The 8,740-nt window shown below is 37.0% G+C and overlaps 1 long non-coding RNA gene across 1 annotated transcript; it reads left to right on the forward strand.

Moving 5' to 3' along the window:
• Window positions 1–665: 665 nt before the first annotated feature.
• Window positions 666–2,923, forward strand: LOC149152928 (uncharacterized). Its single transcript, XR_016263055.1, has 3 exons — window positions 666–1,626; window positions 1,731–1,768; window positions 1,955–2,923. It is a non-coding gene; the product is annotated as an uncharacterized LOC149152928 (long non-coding RNA).
• Window positions 2,924–8,740: the final 5,817 nt, after the last annotated feature.

Consider the following 8,740-nt stretch of genomic DNA (forward strand, 5'->3'; position numbering starts at 1 on the left):
AACAAGTGTTGCCATTAAAACAAAAGATAAAGTTTAATGGAGCCCCTCATTCAACATTCCAATTGCGTATGCATCAAACTATACAAACCAGACGAGAAGAAGATTGTCACACTCCCCGAACTTCTTACCCATTGCACGCTAAGAAAAAAACATTAGCTTAAAATGTATACCATAAAAATCTTACCAATATTCTACCGAAAGTTCTCACATAGATTATTATGGCTTAGAACTCTGTTACATTTATAATTACACATTCATAAATTTCGGACTTACCATTGAACGTACATATTTATCTCCCCTATAAAATGGATATACTATGGTTAGAGCACGAGTGGTTGGAAAAGAGTTAGTTATAATAAAACATATATATATGTTTTGACATCATAAATATTTTTGGATATCATATTTATGTTAATTTTATAGTATTCACCCCTAGGCACATATTGCTATGGTTAATGTTGATAATACTATTAGCTCCCTAGATTGCTCGTTGGTAAACATGAGGTGTATAGTGCATTAAAGTTAGGACGATCTACACTTTCGGATGCTAGGGTTTGAATTTAACGGTGTTGCTTGTGAGTTGGTGGTTGATGGTAGTGGTCTCGCCGCCAGTCGCTCCGAGTACTGCCATTCTGTTTTCCGACCTTGGCTTTGTGACTGCTCTGCCTTACCATTCAAGATTTGACCCTAACACCTTACTTTTCCACAGGGATTTACTTCGCTTGTCCATAATGTCGGTTTCGGTGTAACTCTCTCCACTTGAAGTCTTGCCTTGTTGGTTCTTGTTTCACACAAGCGTTGGGAATTTACACGGGGTTTGGAGGCACTGAAATCAACCTCAAGTTTCTTCTTGCAGGTAGTAACAACTCGCCAGTTCCTGTGAACCAATAGACTAAACTTCTTTTCTTCTTTTTGTTTCACATATCGTTGGTCTTAATGTACGTCACGTCTCTCCACTAGGAATGAGATCAATGTGCAAGCCCCCAACTCTTATTCACATAAGCATGTTGTGTTGTTTGAGCTAAGGTAGGGTTTATAAGTTTAGCTGCCATCTTTAGTGGGGTTTATTGACTCTTTAATTTCGATTCTTCAACAAGTATGAAGTCTGCATGTTTGTGAATTTCTTTGCCGCTTGTGGCATCCAACTGTGGTCTCCAGATGGTCACTTAATGTATTTATTCAAGGTTCTTATATTTCGGAATCTCGACAACCCTTGATGGAGTTAAATTGCTTTTGGAATATGCTTGTTGTGTTTTTCATTACGGAAAACATGAGCTGTATAGTGCATTACAAGTCGGGCGATCTACACTGTCGGATGGTAGGGTTTGAATTTAAAGGTGTTCCTTGCAATTTGGTGGTTGATGGTAACCGTCTCGCCCCCAACTGCTCTTAGTACTCCATTTCATTTTTTGACCTTGGCTCTGCAGCTGCTCTGCCCTACCGTTCAAGGTTCAACCTCGACGCCTTGCTTTTCCATAGGAATTTACCTCACTTGTCCATTTCGTTGGTTTCAGTGTGCCTCTGTCCACTGGAACTCTTGGCTCACTCGTTCTTATTTCGCACAGGCGCTAGGAAGTTACAAGCGGTTTGGAGGCACAAAAATCAACCTCAGGTTTCTTCTTGCAAGTAGTAACAACTCTCTAGTAACCCTGAGCTGACAGTCTAAACTTATTTTCTTCTTTTTGTTTCCCCTATGATTGGTTTTAATGTATGTCACGTCTCTGCACCAGGAATGAGATCAATGTGCGAGCCCCCGACTCTTATTTAGGTAAGCAAGTCCTATTGTTTGAGGTAAGGTAGGGTTTATAAGTTTAGCTGCCATCTTTAGTGGGGTTTATTGACTCTTTAATTTCGATTCTTTGGCAAGTATGAAGTTGGCATGTTGGTGAATTTATTTTCCACTCCTGGTGTCCAACCGTGGTCTCCTGATGGTCACTTAATATATTTATTCCAGGCTCTTATATTTCGGACTCTTGGCAACCCTTGATGGAGATAAATTTCTTTTCGAATATGCTTGTTGTGTTTTTCTACTAGAGCAAACCTGAGGCATATAGTGCATTGCAGCTTGGGTGATCTACACCATCGGATACTAGGGTTTGAATTTAACAATGGTGCTTAATAGTTGGTGCTTGATGGTAACTGTCTCACCCCTGGCTACGCTGAGTACTGCCATTATGTTTTCCGACCTTCGCTCTACGACTACTTTTCCCTATCATTCAGGGTTCGACCTTGATGCCTTGCTTTTCCACAACAATTTACTTCTCTTGTCTATTCCGCTGTTTTCGATGTTCCTCTGTCCACTGGAAGTATTTTCTCGCTCGTTCTTATTTCACACAAGCGTTGCGAAGTTACAAGCGGTTTGAAGGCATTGAAATCAACCTCAGGTTTCTTCTTGTAGGTAGTAACAACTCTCTAGTTCTCGTGAGTCGACAGGCTAAACTTATTTTCTTCTTTTGGTTTCCCCTATCATTGGTTTTAATGTACGTCGCGTCTCTCCACCAAGAATGAGATCAATGTGCAAGCCCCCGACTCTTATTTAGGTAAGCATGTCCTATTGTTTGATGTAAGGTAGGGTTTATACGTTTAGCTGCCATCTTTAGTGGGGTTTATTGACTCTTTAATATTGATTCTTCGGCAAGTATGAAGCTTGAATGTTGGTGAATTTCTTTGCTGCTCCTGGCGTCCACCCATGGCCTCCTGATGGTCACTTAATGTATTTATTCCAGGGTCCTATACTTGGAACTCTTGGCAACCCTTGATGGAGTTAAATTTCTTTTGGAATATGCTTATTGTGTTTTTCTATTAGAGCAATTCCAACATCAGGGTTTTGTTGCTTCTAGGTCTAGAAATGTGCTACAAGATGGTTGTTTTTTAAACCAGGGTTTGATTGTAATGTAATGTATTTGGTTAAATTTGGACTCTATGGAAGCTAGAACTGTAATTCATCTATTTTTAATGAACGATTATTGATGTTGTGTAAAACTTGGCTTCTTGTTTTAATTAAATATGTATAACTATTTTTGTTAAATGATTGTCAGAGGCTTATTCCCTGTGGTCTTATGTATATTTTGGCATAGTCATGGTATAGTCGATTAGTTATCACCACATATAGGTCATCTGGGTCGCATTCTTCATTAATCAGATAGTTTCTAATTTACTCCATTGCTATATGTGATTTTACTGATTTCTGTAGTTTTGTCTACCTATAAACATGGCATGTATAGGTCATCTGGGTCAAATCCTTGATTAATCACACAGTTTCTAATTTACTCCATTGCTATATGTGATTTTACTAGTTTTTGTAGTTTATTCTACCTCTAAACACAGTATTTCCTCCAAGTACATATATGTGTTTTACTTAGAAATATTTATTGTTAAAAGTAATTTTGTGTGGGTTTCTGCGAAAACTCCCACTCAGAATGATGGCTTGTATTCTATTTGGTATAAATTTTTCCACTGTTTTTAACTGTTTTTAATTCCTCAGAGAACCTTCATGCTTTCAAGGACACTAACTGTCCCCCCACCCCCCCCCATACTACAAGCGTTTAGACAAGAATCATTAGTTCAGTTCTTCAAGGGTCAGTCCACACATTCCCCTTTCCGATGACAATGTCCTTCTAGGTAACGTCCTTCCTGTAATTCCCAAACTCCTTTTATATTTATTTGCTTATGATACTCATTAATACCCAGTTTTACCAAAACCTCAAAATGTTGTTACTAGTTCATATTAATAAGTATTTCATGAACAAATTTATGAATGAATTCTTCTGTAAAAATATTTCCTTCAACATTTCTCCGGGTAATATATTTATTAATTCTTCAAAATAAAACATAGAAACTATTTAGTCAGTCAGAATGACAAAATAACATTCTACTTCCATCAGTAATGTACATTCTTTCATATACTTATTTGCGGATTAATTTTTTCAATAGATTCAATCAGAAAATAGTTCTTTAGACCTCCCGACCTATGAGGCTGGCAATGATGTCCAATTATCCCCTTATTTCTCATTTTCGAAACAATTTTCAATAGTATTCCTTCCAGAGCCTCAAGGCCCCCTACATTTTCTTACTTACATGGGTTTCCATCGTTTCTCCCACCTCCAGAAGACCCCATTGTAGTTCTCTTCTTTTTGACAACATCCTCTTGAAGTTATACTTTCTTCCTCTTCCTAGGCTATCTGCCTCTACCATGTGAAATTTTTCCTTTTATCTTTATGGGGAGGGGAATAATTATTTCTTTCCAACGATTTGGAAACCAAGATTTCCTTTTCTTGGAGTCTTTTCTTTTCTTTCTCTGACCAAGTTGAATCTTTCTCATGAAATAAAAAAAATAATAACTACTTATCTAATTTCACATTCTTTACTCACAAAATTACCAAGTTTAACATAGTTAAAAAAAAAACATATGAAACAATTATATACCACACAAGGAGTGTTACAAATATTTTCTAAAACATGAGTTTAAAGATGGAGTTCCAGTAGGAATTCTTCACAACTTGTTTGAAGAATATACCATGCGGTCAATGTCACATAGTGGGTGAGTGATGAATGGTAGGGAGAATCAGCCAGAGGGGACACACTAGACAATTTAATCAGATCAGTGACACGGGAATAATTGTAACCATAACTATGGAGTGGAATCTATGGCCTCCTCCTTCTTCTTATTTACATTGTCCACATGATCATGCAAACATTCTGAGAGCATAACTCCATCCAAAAAACTTCTCATTTTAAAAAGTTTTTTACCCTTTTGAATACTTTCTTCTGTGTCTTTATTCTTTTCTGTGGTTGCAGCACCACTTAGATTTGTTTGTGCAGACATGGAATTACTTATATTGAATTCCTCCCATTGGAAGGAGGGTTTCCAAGGCGATGTACTGCTTTTATTACAAGAAATCGTGTGGACAACATCTAAGGAGCCTTGTGGCTTTTGCATGAGGGGTGGAGTCACCAACATCTGATCCCCCTCTACTTTTGTGTTAATACCTCCTCCTGCGCATATACTACTGCCACTAAAATTCATGCTCTTTCTTTTCAAGTTTCTTCATTTGTTTGATTCTGTCCATTAAAGCCAGAAATTCCTCCATGCCCCCTTCACTATCGAATGTTCTCTGGGGCTGTTTTCATCTCTCTATTTCTCATCTTCCTCTTGTCTTTTATTTTTTGATGCTTCCTTTGAGCGGTTTGGAAAGCTTACGGCTGGTTCCAGCATCATCCATTTCAGAACTTCCAAATTCATTTCGTTAAATAATTTCTTCCCTTATTCAAAACACCACAATGGATTAATCAATCTATGCAATTAACATAATATAGTCTATATATATATATATATATATAAGCAAAGAAACATGGAGCTTACACAACTTAGATCTCACTAGAGTATTGCTGCAACTAATTTGATTTGAGAGGCAAATGGAAACTGCAAATGTCCCTGCTCATGTGCATGTGGTTGTTATACATCTCACTTCTATTTGTAGAGAAAAGGGTTGAACAAAGAAATAGAAAAGTAAACTAACCGAGAACTTCCACTGTAGATTGAGTTGTGATTTAGAAGGAAAAAATATAATAGTGAGGGAAATTAAGTTGTATTCATAATTCAATCATGAATAACTGTGAAAAAAATAAAAAGTAAAATAAAGAAATGGCATCTTGCATCCTCTGATATCTTTTTGTCAAACCTAATTTCGTCATCTAATTAACGTTAACTACTGACCCCTTTGAGAGTGGACATGATTATTTCGTCCTTCTGGATGTTATTTTAAATACATATTATGTGGTTCAGAGATGATAAACACAACCGAGAGATGAGATCTACCCTTCATAGGTCAAATCCTATTCCATAAAGTAGAGAGAGCAAGACTGTCATTTATTACTAACCTCTGGCGCGGTTTAAAACAACACACCTTCACATAAAAGTATTGAAAGGTGTAAATTCTTTAGGTAATAAAATCATTAAACAAATATATAATATATGCATACTTTCAATTTGACACTAACCTGGTGGGGATCAAAATGTTGATGTCAAGTGTAAGAGTTGCATGAGGTTCAACAACAATGATGGTGAATCATTATTGTTGTTAAATACAACATGTTTAACGTTAATATAGTACCTCCCCCCAACTATGGGATGTCCATTCATGGTCATGTCTAGTCATGCCATAGGTGAAATGTCAATAAAATCAACGAAGTCAGTTGGGGACTTACCTTGCGACTTACCTTTACATAGAAATAACACCGGAGGAGTAACAACGCCAGTGTACTTAGACGAAATTGTGACAAACAGAGTAACAACACCAGTGTACTTAAACCAAATCACGACGAACGGAGTAACAACACTAGTGAAGTACTTAGGCGAAATCAACATTTGAAGAGTAACAATACCAAAGGAGTAACAACACCAGTGGAGTAACATCACGAGTAAAGTACTTAGACGAAATCAAAATTAGTACTTGTACGAAAAATAATGATAGAGTTGTAACATGATTTTATTACACACACACACACACACACACACACACACACACATATTAAGCAAGAGGTGCAGAGGATGAATTATTTGCAATAACAATTTCAAAACCAAAAATTATCAGAGAGATTTTTAATAAAGGTGTCCTTGGAGACTGGACGGTGATACAATCTGAGGCGATGCCCATTCAAAATCGAGGGAGTATGTGCCTCATCGATTGTTGTGAGTCTAACAATCCCATTATTAAACATCGTGTCAACTTCATATGGTCCCATCCATCTAGAGCAGAGTTTACCTTAAAATATTTCAATCGAGAGTCATAGAGCAACGCCCAATCTCCTATTTGAAACAATTTTTTCTTGATAAATTTATCATGATGTTTAGTTCAATGCTGCTGAATTGCAGTAGTGTTATGGAAAACTACCAAATGAAATTCATCCAACTCATTTAAATGTTCTAGTCCGTGTTTCTGGGCTTCAAAAATATCCAGACCTGCTTCAAGGGTTACCTTGAGCATCTTAATTTCGAATTCCACTAGAAACAAAGGGGATTTCCCATTGACAATCTTGTATGCTGAAAATCCTATTGTGTTCTGACATGTTGTTCTATACGCCCAAAGTGCCTCAAGAAGCTTTTCAGCCTAGTTTCGGTGATGGTTTTCTACAGCCTTCGTAATTATATTCTCCAACACTTTATTTGTACTCTCGACTTAACCATTCACCTAAGGATGATATGGAGATGTCACCCTGTGCTTGATTCCATACTTCTTCATAAGTCCTGCTATCAGATTTGATGTGAATTGCACCCCTCCAATTGAAAATATCTCTCTAGGAGCTCCGTACCGAGAGAACATTTATTCAAACAAGAAATATGACACAACATGTTATGTTGCTTTCACAACAGCCTTGGCCTCTACCCACTTTGTCACATAAAACATGCAGACCAAAATGTGGACTTTATGATGTGAGGATGGATTGAATGGCCCAACGAAATCGATAACCCATTTCTTAAAGGGCTAAAGAGCTATTTGAGGATGTAATGACATCTCATCTGACCGAATAGGTTGTCCCATCCACTATCAACTATTTCACCCTTGGACATATTTCCTTGCATCACAAAAAATAGAGGGCCAATAGTACCCCATTTGTCACATCTTATGACCTGTCCTCATATCTGCAAAATGCCCTCCATTGGGGCCATCATAAGTAATTTTAAGGACATCATAGCTGTCATCTTCACCTATGTAGTGATGGATTTGTTGATCAGGTCCTGTATAAAAGAGGCATCCCTCTATCCATGAATAGCGAGCACTATGATGAATAATCCTTCCCTGCTCTCTGTATGGTAAGTGTTGAGGTACTTTTCCTGTAGCAAGATAGTGAGCAATATTTGCATACCACAGAGTGTGAGTAGAAATTGCAAAAATATGTTCATCTAGAGAGCTATCCTCTATAGGTGCAGTTTCATCACTAGTATCCATCGTTGACAGGAAACCTACAAATACATTATCCTTCTGTGGCTTATCTACAATGGTAATATCAAATTATTGAATTAATAATAACCATCTCGTAATATGATCAGTGTGCACGAAAGTGGGATACCCTGTAATGTAATGCTGAAACTTATTAATAGCATAAATAACAGCCAAAAACTCTTTTTCAGTTGCCGTATAGTTCAATTTAGTAGGAGTCAAATTCTTTCTAACGTAATAAATTGCATACGGTTTCTTGTCCCCTTGTTGTCCCAAGACTACCCCTACTATTGTGTGATAAATATTTGTAGATATATGAAATAGGAGCTTTGAGTCACGACCACATAGTATCGAATCTTTACAAACTAGTTCTTTGATTTTTAGAAAGGTTGTTTCACATTCATCTATCCTTATGCTTCAATTTTTGTTTTACATCATCCATATTTTTCTGTAGTTTCTTCAATTCATCTTCTAAGATCTTTATCTCTTTCATAACACCAGTAGGATTTTTAGTAGGGTCGCCATAATTATGTTGTACTACAATTATGTAGACATGATTATCTATCTTCTGTTGCAGATCTGCATTGAGCTCATTAACAATAGTTATCTCATAATTTCTTTCAAGTAATTCATGAGTTAGGATTTCTTTTTCTTTTTCTATCTAGGCCACTTATGGAGCTTGAGCATGATCTGTTGTAGGTAGCTTCAATTTGCTCCTTAAATGACTAGATTTTAGACTCTGCACTGTGGATCAAGTACTAAACTATTGCTTTATCCTCTGGGTTTACCCCCAACTTGAT

The sequence above is a fragment of the Pinus tabuliformis genome, chromosome 9, assembly GCF_031772625.1.
Source record: "Pinus tabuliformis cultivar Carrire ecotype Pingquan chromosome 9, CPIR1, whole genome shotgun sequence".
NCBI lineage: Eukaryota > Viridiplantae > Streptophyta > Pinopsida > Pinales > Pinaceae > Pinus > Pinus tabuliformis.